The 11,699-nt window shown below is 45.7% G+C and overlaps 1 protein-coding gene across 1 annotated transcript in view; it reads left to right on the forward strand.

Annotated features, from left to right (window-relative positions):
* ZC3H3 (zinc finger CCCH-type containing 3) overlaps positions 1–11,428 on the forward strand; it is a 187,644-nt gene extending 176,216 nt beyond the window's left edge. The window contains exon 14 of the transcript XR_010623162.1: positions 11,419–11,428. The gene's annotated coding sequence lies outside the window, so the exon portion shown is untranslated. The remainder of the gene's footprint in view (positions 1–11,418) is intronic.
* Positions 11,429–11,699: the final 271 nt, after the last annotated feature.

Here is an 11,699-nt window from a genome sequence, read left to right on the forward strand (position 1 = left end):
AGTGTCATTCTGTACAGCCTTGTGTTCCTAAGAGGGTTCCAGAGGTTTGGTACTTCATCAGCAATAGCAAGATTTGGAATATTTTTGCTGTAATATTGCCCTGTGAATGGGTGGAGTGGGTAGAGTGACACAGCGGAAATGCTGTGACCCTCAGGAGTAGGTTTGTCTATGGGGTCACCATCCACTTGCCATCCTTCAGAGATGGAGATTATCTCCTAGTGGATATCACCAGAGCAGTTAGCACCCTTGAGGTCTGCTCTGGGCAAGGCTGGGTCTGAGTGAGATTACATGGCAGGGGAGAGACATGGGCTTTTCCAGGACATCCCTATAGCACGTCTGGGAGGCAGAAAAGATGTTAATACATGGAGGGAGAAGAGCAGCATGATTCCTTTGCTGATGAAATGATGGAATAGAGTCTTTGAATGCCCTTTCCAGTCTATCTCCTCTGGGCCAATTTTGGAAGGAAAACAGCAGGAGCGGTGTCCAGGGCTGAGGTGGTCACATTGACTGCCCCTCCATCCTAATTATTTCATAAAGCAAAGCGAACTACCAGGCATTTGAAATGCTCCAGTACAACCGCTAAGGAGCTGTGAAGCATTAACACTGATGAGAGCTTTATCTTGATTAATTCTTTATTATTTTCTTTCAGGCCAGCAGTGAGTTTGTAGCAACAGCCAAGTGGGAGCTGAGGTCAATCTAGTGCCAAGGAGAGCAATGTTCTGGACAGTCCCTGGAGCCCTTGTGCTGTTCACAGGGAGGAAACATCTCCAGTAGTTAGAGCGCTGTTTGCTTTCTCCTCTTCTCTTGGCCTCTCTGCTGATGTTTGCAACAACATCTTGTGATCATGACCTGCCCCAGCAATTCATGGGGGCTTCAAGCTCAAGGAGGATAGATTTAGGTTATGCCTAAGGAAAAAATCTTTTACAGTGAGGGTAGTGAGGCACTAGAACAGGTTGCCCAGTGATGTGGTTGATGCCCCATCCCTGGATACTTTCAAGGTGAGGCTGGATCAGGCCCTGGGCAACCTGATCTAGCTGTGCATGTCCCTGTTCACTGCAGTGGAGCTGGACTAGATGGCCTTCAGAGGTCCCTTTGAATTCTAAGGATTCTATAATTCTATGATTCCTTGCCCTATCACTACACACCACTGAGAAGAGCCTGGCCTCATTCATTTGTTTCCCACACCCCTTAGATATTTAGAACATTTATCAGATCCCCTCTCATTCTTATTTTCTCCAGGCTGAACAGATCTAGGTTACTCAGCCTTTCCTCATATGGGAGATGCTCCAGGCCCTTTGTCATCTTTGTGGCTTTCCATTGGACACCTTCTAGGAGATCTCTGTCTGGGCACTGGGGTGCCCAGAACTGAACACAATATTCAAAATGTAGCCTTACCAGGAAAGAGAAGAGGAGAAGGATTACCTCCCTCGGCTTGCTGTCCATGTTCTTCTTAGTGCATCCAAGATGCCATTGGCCTTCTTGGCCACAAAGGCACACTGCTGGCTCATGGTCCATCTGTTGTCCACCAGGACCATTCTCTGCAGAGCTCCTCTCCAGCAGCTCATCTCCCATCCTGTACTGATGCATGCAGTTATTACTCCCCAGGTGCATGACTCTACACTTGCTCTTGTTAAACTTCATCAGGTTCCTCCCTGGTTCATTCTCCAGTCCATCCTTCTCCATCTCAACCTTGAAACCTCTCCCTCACCACTTTTTTTCACACTGTGATTTATTTGTTGTGTCTGTCTATGCAGCTCTGGATTTTTTGACCTCTTGCTTCTGGAAGTGGCAAGAAAAGACCTCTAAGATCATCCAGTCTAACCATCAACCTGTCACTACCATGACTGCTAACCGTGTCCCTCACTGTCACATCTACCCTTCTTCTGAACAACTCTAGGGTCAGTGACTCCACCATCTCCTTGAGCAGCTTGTTCCAATGCCTGATCTCTCTTTCAGAGAATTATATTTTCCTAATATTCAGTCATGAGGTACCAATGAGGTTAACCACTAGGCAGAGAAGGGAGTTTTCACTCCTTGATGACAGTTGTCTAAGACTTCCAGATCTTGACTGCAAGGGTCCAATGGAGTGAGCAAAGTCCGCTGTATGTTTTTTATGTCTGAAGAAGCCCTCTGATGTTTTTTTTTCAAACTGATTGTTTCAACCCTGATCCATTCCTTGCTGATGCTCACTCCAATGCTTGCAAAGAGTGTAGCAGGGCTCGGGACATTGATTTCTTTCTGTAAGAGATAGCAAAAAGGCAGCAGCTTTGGGTCAAAGAGCAGTCAGGTCTTAGAGCCCCCATGTCCTATATTTGTCCTGATGCTCTTTATTGTGCACTTGAAGCACTGATGTTTTGGAGAACCTCTCTACTTTCCTCATCTGCCTGGGTCTAAAATATAACTCCTCTCCTTTGGATCTGTGCAACTCATGTGTTTTCTAACCACATTCCATGTAGTATTATAACTAGACAGAAGTGACACATTGTAATGTAAATAAGTGTGTCAAAACGATGGGACAAAACCATAACCAGTGTGGCCAGAGCTGATTTCTCAGCCCAGTGTAGCCAGAAGTGATCCAATACCTTGTTCGTCTCCATGAGTGCCTCCAATAGATGAAAGGCTGGGAAAATTTCTCTCCAGCTTGCTTTGCATTTGGTTAGGTACAGCCTTGTCCATACAAACTCAGTGATTGCTGGTAGCAGTAGGCAGCACAAAGGAGCTTGCAAGAAACTGTATGGGGTGTCGCAAAAAAGTTGATCTTGGGGAAATTTTTTGGTTCCCTTCTTCACCTGAAGGATGGGGTTTGCCTTCTCCATCATTCAGTAGAAATTGTTCTGATTGCTGCTTCCTTAGCATGGGACCTAAAGCTGAAGCCCAGGCTCTGAATTCAAGCTGATATTGGGTGGGGATAATTGAAGAGATAGAAAATGCTAAAGACTCATTATATCATTTCCTTCATCCCCAGGAGGGCCAGGATTTTCCCTGAGGTGGTAGGGTTGGAGATGCCTGCTGTTCGCAGGATTTTCATGGTCTCCTCTGGGAACAACAGCAGAACCTATTATGTCTCCATCACAGTGTGTGAAACTGTGAATTTTCTATCCTTTGCTTCTATTTAGAGCAGCCTAAACATCCCTCTTTTCCTGGGGGACCTCTGCCTTCCAGATACAGGAGACCATTCTGCAGTCCGTCTGTCTTAAGAATGTTGATGGGCTTTTGGGTCCCATCAGCCCAGGGTGTAAGAGGAGATGTAACAGCATTGGGGAGGAGATTCAGTAAATGCAAACAAAGAGAAATAGTGCCCAAGGGGGATTGCCCTCATTGAGAAATTCCCCTGATGAAACATATCAAGCAATTTAATCTCTCTATACCTGTGAGTTTGGATCCTCTAGAGACTGGCATCACTTGTCCCAAGCTGTGAGTGAGCCAAAAGGCAGAAATATTCTGTGGCCTGAGAGTGGGGAGGAGGTTGGGATGAAGGAGTGTGACTTTCTTGGCCATCCAGGAGAGATGCAAAGGGAAAGGGAAAGAAACTCCACCTTGGGTGCTGTGCCTGAGGGAGGGCTTGGAGAGCTGTGTGGAGCAAGACGAATGAAGACATGATTGTGTGACTGGGGATGGTGTTGTTGGTGATACAATATTGCACCTGTTTTGAGTGATATTGTAGACAATTCAGCAGCCAGCCTATGTCTAGCTTTGTCCAGTCTGGGAATTCATTTATTCCTAGAGCTTGTATAGATCATTGATATGAAAGAGTTCTCCCCATTGGAGGTCCTTCAATCTGGGCTCCTCTGGGAACTAGGTGGTTGGTAACTCTTCTCATGGCAGGGAGAGGGGGAAACCAAATGATCTTTGAGGTCCCTTCCAAATCAAGCTGTTCTTTGAGTCTGTGATTCTATGATTCTAACCAGGAAAAGGTTGCCTAGAAATGTGGTGTCCCTGGGGATATTCAAGGTCAAGATGGATGGCGCTCTGAGCTGTAGGTGTCCTTGTTCACTGCAGGGAATTTGAACTTCATGACCTTTAAAGTCCCTTACAACTCAAATGATTCTATGTTTCTATAATTCTACAAAGATTTCTTTATGTTGAACATCTCTAGGGGAATGGCATTTATCCTCCTTCTTCCCGAGGTGAGGTTCCCCCCACTTCTCCCAACCCACCTTGCTGTTTGCATCCTCCTTGCAACCTGGTGGCATCCTTCTCACTCAGCTTCTTGCCCTCCCCTCCTCTCCCCGTCTCAGTGCTCAGCAGCATCTTTCAGGTTAGCTCTGAGCTTTTAATTGAAAGCAGCCTCCGCTGTGCACGTGAATCATGCCGAGACCTGGGAGCCACTCTGAAGCCTGACTCAGACTGGGGAACCTGCTGACACATTGCGGGGCCGACAGATAATTAAAGTGACAATCGATCACATGGGAGGAAGGGAGGGCAGTGGGGATGGGGGACAGTGCCTTTCCCATAGGAGTCACACCATGGCAAGCTGCACCCTGCAGAAGGCACAGCCAAAAGCTCATTTGGACACCTGCATCGCTGGCCATGCTCCCACCCTCATCCCTTTGCCACCTATCATGGAGAGTATTGAAGTCTCCCAGGCATCACTGGTGCTGCTACAAAAAGGCAGGGCTTGATCACTGCCGTGTCGCTCCATTTAAAAGCGTTAGTCTTGTGTGTGCATGCATCAAGACAGATGGGCTAAAATTTCCCGAATGCTCATGAAAGATTCAGGGGCGTCACTTGTTAAATTTAATTGGGAGAAACCCGACTCGGCGCCTGACTGCACGGTTTGCTGGCTTTTGCTTAAGAAGTCAACTGACAAGCTTGTTGTGTGTGTTTTTTCCTCCTCTCTGCCTCCCTCCCACCTTCTTTCCCCTGTTCCTGCCATGGGCTGTGTTGTGAATAATTCGGGGAACATTATCTCCTCTTGTCACCCATGACTGTGTCTCCCAGCTCCCTGTTATTTCCTTTCCTATTGTATGTTGGAAGGGGACTTTCAGTGACACTATCACCTTGGGATTCAAAAGTTCAAATGTTGCTTCTGCTGCAAGTTCCTCATGCAGTCCCTCAAGCCAGTGATTTTTATCCAAATCCAGGTGATGTTTCAATGAAAGTACTTGATGATATTTAAGGGTCCCTTCCAAGTGAGGATACTTTGTGATTCAGTGATTCTAAATGTCAGGTGCCAGCATAGATTTGGGCAATAAATCCTCAGTTCCAGGGTTGGGACTTCCCCACATGAACACCCCATGGGAGAAAAGAGGCAAAGCCCCTCTCCTGGGCAGATTCTCCTCTGGATCTGAGCTTTCCAGAGCCTGTGCAGACAAGAGTGACAATGAAGTTTGGTGGTTTCTTCTCATGGGGGTTTTGAAAGTGATGGGTGTTTTTAGTGTGTAAGTACATGTGCAACCTGCTTTATGTAAATAAAATAATGCCAGCAGGGACTCATCACTCCAAATAGAATTGATGGGCTGGTGGCTGGTCTGATGGGTTGATGGTTGGACTAGATGATCTTAGTGGTCTTTTCCAACTTTAATGATTCCATGATTAAATACAGCTATCTGCATTCGGTATGGCCATTTATGCTGCCAGGGAGAAAAAACATCTTGAAAGAAGGGGGAATTCATCTCATCTGAACTTTGATGTCTTCATAAAGCAGATGAATCACACTTGAAAATGCATGCTTCTCCCTGGTGAATCCAAGGGGTGCTAGTGTGACCGCAGAGGTGTTCTGCCACTCCACAAATATTCTCGAAGAGGTGACATGGATCCCGGAGACCTGTACAGGCTAGAGAGTTGGGCAAAAAGGAACCTGATGAAATATAACAATTGTAGAATATTGCACGTAGGGATGAATAACCACATGCACGGGTACAGGTTGGGGGATGACCTTCTGGAGAGATGATCTGAGGAGAGGGCCCTGGGTGTCCTTGTCAGTGACAGGTTGACCATGAGTCAGTGTGCCCTGGTGGCCAAGAAGGCCAATGGGTTCCTGGGGTGCATTAGAAGAGCTTGACCAGCAGGACAAGGGAAGTGATCCTCCCCCTCTACTCTGCCCTGGTCAGGCCTCACTTGGAGCGTTGTGTCCAGTTCTGGGCTCAGTACAAAAAAGACAGGGATCTCCTTGAAAGAATCCATTGGAGGGCTACAAAGATGATAAAGGGCATGGAACACCTCCCTTATGAGGAAAAGCTGAGAGACCTGGGTCTGCTCAGCCTTGGAAAAAGAAGACTCAGAGGGGATCTGATCCACATCTATAAATATCTAAGGAGTGGGAGGCAAAGGGATGAGGGTGAACTCTTCTCAGCACTGTGTGGTGATAGGATGAGGGCAAATGGTCGCAAACTGAAGCATAAGAAGTCCCACACAAATGTGCATGGGAACTTCTTCTCGGTAAGGGTGATGAAACACTGGAACAGGCTGCACAGGGAGGTGGTGGATTCTCCTTCTCTGGGGATGTTCAAGGCCCGCCTGGACATCTACCTGTGGAACCTGGTCTAGGGAGCCTGCTTTGGCAAGGGGGTTGGACTAGATGATCTCTAGAAGTCCCTTCCAACCCTACAATTCTGTGATTCCTCCCTGTTCAAATGTAGCAATGTGATTCTGAACGCTTGCTCCAGCTCCATGCATGGACTTGAAGTTGCACAAGATCTCTGCATCTCTTGAGCACCTCCAGGCTGAGTTTGCATCCAGTCAAGATGCACTGGGAGCAGAGGGCTTTGGAATTCACGTAGCCCTTTGCTGAAGATGGGATGTTGCTGGCTGGCAGCTGTCAAATCACATTTAATACCTGAGTGCATCTCAGGCATGGCCTTAAACTCTAGGGACAAGGAAGTGGCAGTGCTCATGAAGGCTGGTTGGTGTATATAGAAACTGCCAGGCATAATGTGGGAGCAGCTTATAACCTGCCAGATTGCTTTGATCAGCATTTTCCACATACAGAGAAGGTGGAATGTGACACTCCTGAACAGTCTCTGGATTATCTGGGATGGGATCTACAAGCTCAAGTGAAACTATTCTTGGCATTAAAACTTAAAAAACAAACAAACAAAAAAAAAAAACACACCAAACAAACAGAAAAAACCAAACATATTTCCATTCATCTGCCTATTCTTCCATCCATCCATCCATCCATCCATCCATCCATCCATCCATCCATCCATCCATCCATCCATCCATCCACCTATCCATCCATCCATCTACTCTCTTCCAAGCCTGTCACGTAGGTGTCTTATTCTCTTTGTCCTCTATGCCACAAGCTGGCTAGGAGATGTGTTATCCTTACTAGTTAGGTTCACACTCTCTGGGTGTGCCTACTGAACCCTGCAGTGCTGCATGAGGCCAACTCTATATCTGAAATAGTTGACGCATTTTTGAACAAGGATCAGAGGCACTGTAGGACCATAATAAAAAGATAACAAGTATTTCCTAACCTCACTTTTCTTTTCCTGGTGCATGTCTGAGTGCCCGCAGTGTAGAAAGCTCAATGCCTTGTAATAGTCCAAGATGTATCCAGACTAGCACAATGCCTCAAATTCAAGAGCATGGAGAACCTGGAGCCCTGGAAGTGTTTGCAACCTGTTGCCCCAGATATCCTGTTGTGCATGACTGATTGGTTAAAGCTTTGCATTTCTGCAGGCTTCTTGTCCATGCAACATACCCAAAGTCATCCCTGCTTTGGGTCCACATAGCTGCTGGCTGGACAGGAGCATCTTATGTGACAGCAGTATCTGCAAAATCTGAAGGGATAATAATGAAGTACTGCTTCCTTCTTGCCAAGGACTGATTATCTGCTGCATTATCAACTTGCTGGGCATTACCAGTTTGGATTGGTCAAGATTTACATGTGGCTTCTGGTTCTCATAGACTATGTCTGCTCTAAGATACGTTGAATTAAGAAACAGATTACAGCACATAGCCAGATTCCTGCAGTGCCCCAATGACTCATTTGCAGCTTCACGCTGATATGTGTTCTGGTTTTGAATTTCTCAGAATAGATACACACATAAAGAATTGAAAAAAAAAAAAGGTGGAATTTGGTGATCACCACAGCTACCCAAGGAATAGTTTATTGCTTTTAATTCAAAAACTTTATCCAAGCTGCTATTGCACTAACTGGATTCCAAGGGACACTGATGGTGGATGATCTGAAGGGACATGGAGTGTAATGAGAGAGGCAGCTGGTGACAGAGGGCTGGAGATGCATGTGTGTCCTGCCACAGTCCTCCTCTATCTCATGGGACCTTCAGAGAACACCCCTGCTTAAGTCCTTGGAGGGATGAAAGCCCTGACAGGATGGAAAACATCATTGTGTGGAAAGAATGGGCTAGTGTAGTCCAGAGCAGTTCATCTGTTTTTGACAGCAGCCAGATGCTCCTGGGTTCTGGGTCTGGGAAGCATTTATGTGCTAAATCCTAAAAGAATGGGGATCTGTGTCTTTTTGCTGTATTTTCTGCAGGACGTTGCCTTTATATTTGTCTCTTTGCTTCTTTTCTTTTTCTTCTTTTCCTCTTTAAACCAACAAACCAAATCTCCTCCTTTTCACCAGTAATGAAAGAAGAAAAAGAGGAAAAAAATCATTATTATAAAAGGGAAAAACAGATCCCTGTAAAGGAAAGATGCTTCCTGAATTTTATTCTCTTTCTGTGTTGGAAATGAAAAAATCTCAAAAAAATCCTCTGCCTTACTTTGATGAAGAATGAAAGAAATTTGAATGACACATGCAGTTTTCTATTGTTCTGTATTCCATTTTTTTTTTTTTCATTTAAAAATGCTTCAGCAGACAGAATGGTCTTTTGATTACTGAGACTGGAGCGGATCCTTTCTATTTGACTTTTGGCCAGAAAAAAAAGACCATCTGGCCAGAAATGGTCCCAGATATGTCACAGGAGGATGTGTTGGAGATGTCCTCATGGCACAGATTCCTCAGTCCTGGGTGTCCTCTGTGGTGGAAGAAAGAGACTCAGCATGGAGCTCAACCTCTGTAAAGGAATTGTTGGTTTGGAAGATGCCTCTAGCAGGGATGATGCTGTTTAGAGCAAAGATTTTCTGCTTGTCATTGCCTGAGAAAATGGAGGAACAATATTTGCAGGAGAGGCTCTCAATGGCCTTTAAAGGTCCCTCCCAACTCAAATCAATTCTATGATTCTATGACTCCAGTGGATATTTATGGACACATCTGAACCATTCATTGCTGTGTACAGCCTATCCTACCCTTCCATGGTTAAGGGGACCGTTTCCCTCTCATCCTCAGGCTTTGCTCCCATTTGGGGCTCTTAGCCTCCTACTGAGGCTGACATTTCGACAATTGATCTTAGTGATCTTTTCCAACGTTAATGATTCCATAATGATTCTATGACTTCCTCAGAAGGACCATGAAATATTTCATTAATTTAAACCCATTTCATTAAATGAAAGCCCAGTAAATAAACAGTTCCCTTCTCCCATTCATTGTGTTGAGCTTTCTAGCTGTTCATGTTACAAAACCTGCAATCCAGAGCTTTAACTACACAATAAGCTCAGTGGTAGCATGATGGTGTGCTGGTGACATTGTGGTTATTCTCAGTGGGAGGTTCAAGGCTTGAGGGCATAGCTTGGGTACAAGTCCCCCATCTGGGTGAAACAATTTTGCTTGCCCAGGATTGCCTGGACAACACTTAGAGGTGGTATGGCCAAAAATATGTAAAGCTCATAGCAGAGCAGCAAAGAGGAGGGTAGGTGACATGACTCCGGTGTAATCAGCATTAGCAAGGCTCGAACTCTTCTCCTGGGAGTCACAGATTAGCACCTCATTGAGCACAATCTCTTGAAAGTTGGGAGAGGAAGCAGGCAGAGAGCATTGCGTGGGCAAGCCAGGGGTCCAACGTTTAATATTACTGCTGCTTAGGGGCAGAAATAGCTGCTATTAAGTTGCATTTAGCAATTCAGAGCCAGAAGGTTGAGGTCATGGCAATAGAGCGTGACCTGGTGTTTTGTGTCCTCTGTGATTCCAAGAGCTGGCCCAGGAATCGCATCCACCTCCTCCCACTCCCGGTTAGTCTGGACACTACCTGCCTCTTTCAGGGAGGATTTTAATGTCTGATCTCTGAAACTGAGATGAAGGTTTAATTTCACATGGCATGAAAATTTATGTAGAAAACTGGAAGTAACTAAGGTCCAAGCCATGAATCATGGATTGCTGTGGTAGGATCAGTTCAATAGGAGGTAGACAACTGGTGTGGGCTGAGCTGGTCTGCCCCAGATCCCAGAATGGGGAGATAATGCTGCTTTAGGGTGTGACCTTCTAAGCTGTTCCCAAAACTTTAGGATGAAATGCTTCATACAAAGTCTATGTGTCTCCCATGAGATGGATGGCATACAGGTAGGGTGAGGTCTTAGCTCACCGCCCTCACTGCCTGAGTGTCTCCATCTCTAAATGAAGAGAGAAAAGGACTGTCCAGCCTCATGGCCTGGTATGTCCTATTAAAATGCCAGAGATTTGAGAGCGATGATATCGATGTTGGTAAATACCAGCGCTGTGTTGCCCTTTCAGATCACCCCGTCCTGCAGTGAAAGAGATTTCCCATCTATGGAGAGGGGCCAGGTAACCTTATAAAGGGGTAGGTTTAAAGGCCAGTGCTATGGGCTAGATCCAGAGCAATATCCTTTTTACTCAACCACCTGCTCCTGCTACAAGGGCTTAAAGTCCTCAGAAATTTACCTCTGCCTTCCTGGTTTTCACCCAGCCTCAGACACAGATCAGAGCAGAAGAGAATGTGGGACCATTCTGTGGGAAGGGATCCTACCCCACAAGCCTCGTGTCCCTCTTTGGACAGCGATGAACACAGTGGCATCCATGGGACATCCACATCTCTGTAGTTATGGGGTAACTTACCCCTGGGGTTGGTTTATTACTGATTTCAAAGTTGATTCAAAGGAAATTGTGAAAATAATCACCATGTGAGCAGAAGGAGGGAAAAATGTGAAGAAGAGACCACTTCTGAGGTTGGATTTCGTCCAAAGAGATGAGGTTGAGATCCTCCCCTCAATATGGCAGAAGTGAGTTAACCTTGCTGCTGTGTATGCTCTTGGATGTGTGCAACACCTGATCAGAACTTTCATGCTCTAAGAAACCAAGAGTCAATCGACTAGAACTGATAATTCACCAAAGAATGGGGAGTCTTGGGTACTTACTGATTATTTTTTCAAGGTAAGCTTTGAAACTGTCAGAATACCTCTAGTTCATACAAACTGTGCCATCAGCCTTTTGTCAGGTTAAGTAGCTGCTGTTGAAATATCTACATGGATATTGCCCTCAAAAATATGCTACAACTTTTGTTCGTCTCTGAAGAAGTCAGATAATTGTACTAGATGATCCTTGAAGGTTGTTTCCAATTGAGATCTTTCCTTCCCTTCCATTTTGCCTTGCCTTGTCTTCCCAAGGTTGGAAAGGTTCTCTGGGTCCATCTGGTCCACCTCTTATCCAACAAGGCCACTTAAGCTGGTGCCCAGGATCATGTCCAGGTGGATTTTAAGATCTCCAAAGAGGAGACTCTGGACAACCTGCACCAGCACTCAATTACCTTCACGGTAAAGAATTGCTTCACATCTCTGGTGCTCTGGAGATAATTAGAGACACATGTGGATGCTTTCCTTTGTGACCCGCTGTAGAGAACCTGCTTTAGCAGTGGGATTGGACGTGGTGATTTCCAGAGCTCCCTTCTACAACCCCT

Source organism: Cyrtonyx montezumae, unplaced genomic scaffold (assembly GCF_038088225.1).
Source record: "Cyrtonyx montezumae isolate F1298 unplaced genomic scaffold, pur_monq_1.0 scaffold_8, whole genome shotgun sequence".
Lineage (NCBI taxonomy): Eukaryota > Metazoa > Chordata > Aves > Galliformes > Odontophoridae > Cyrtonyx > Cyrtonyx montezumae.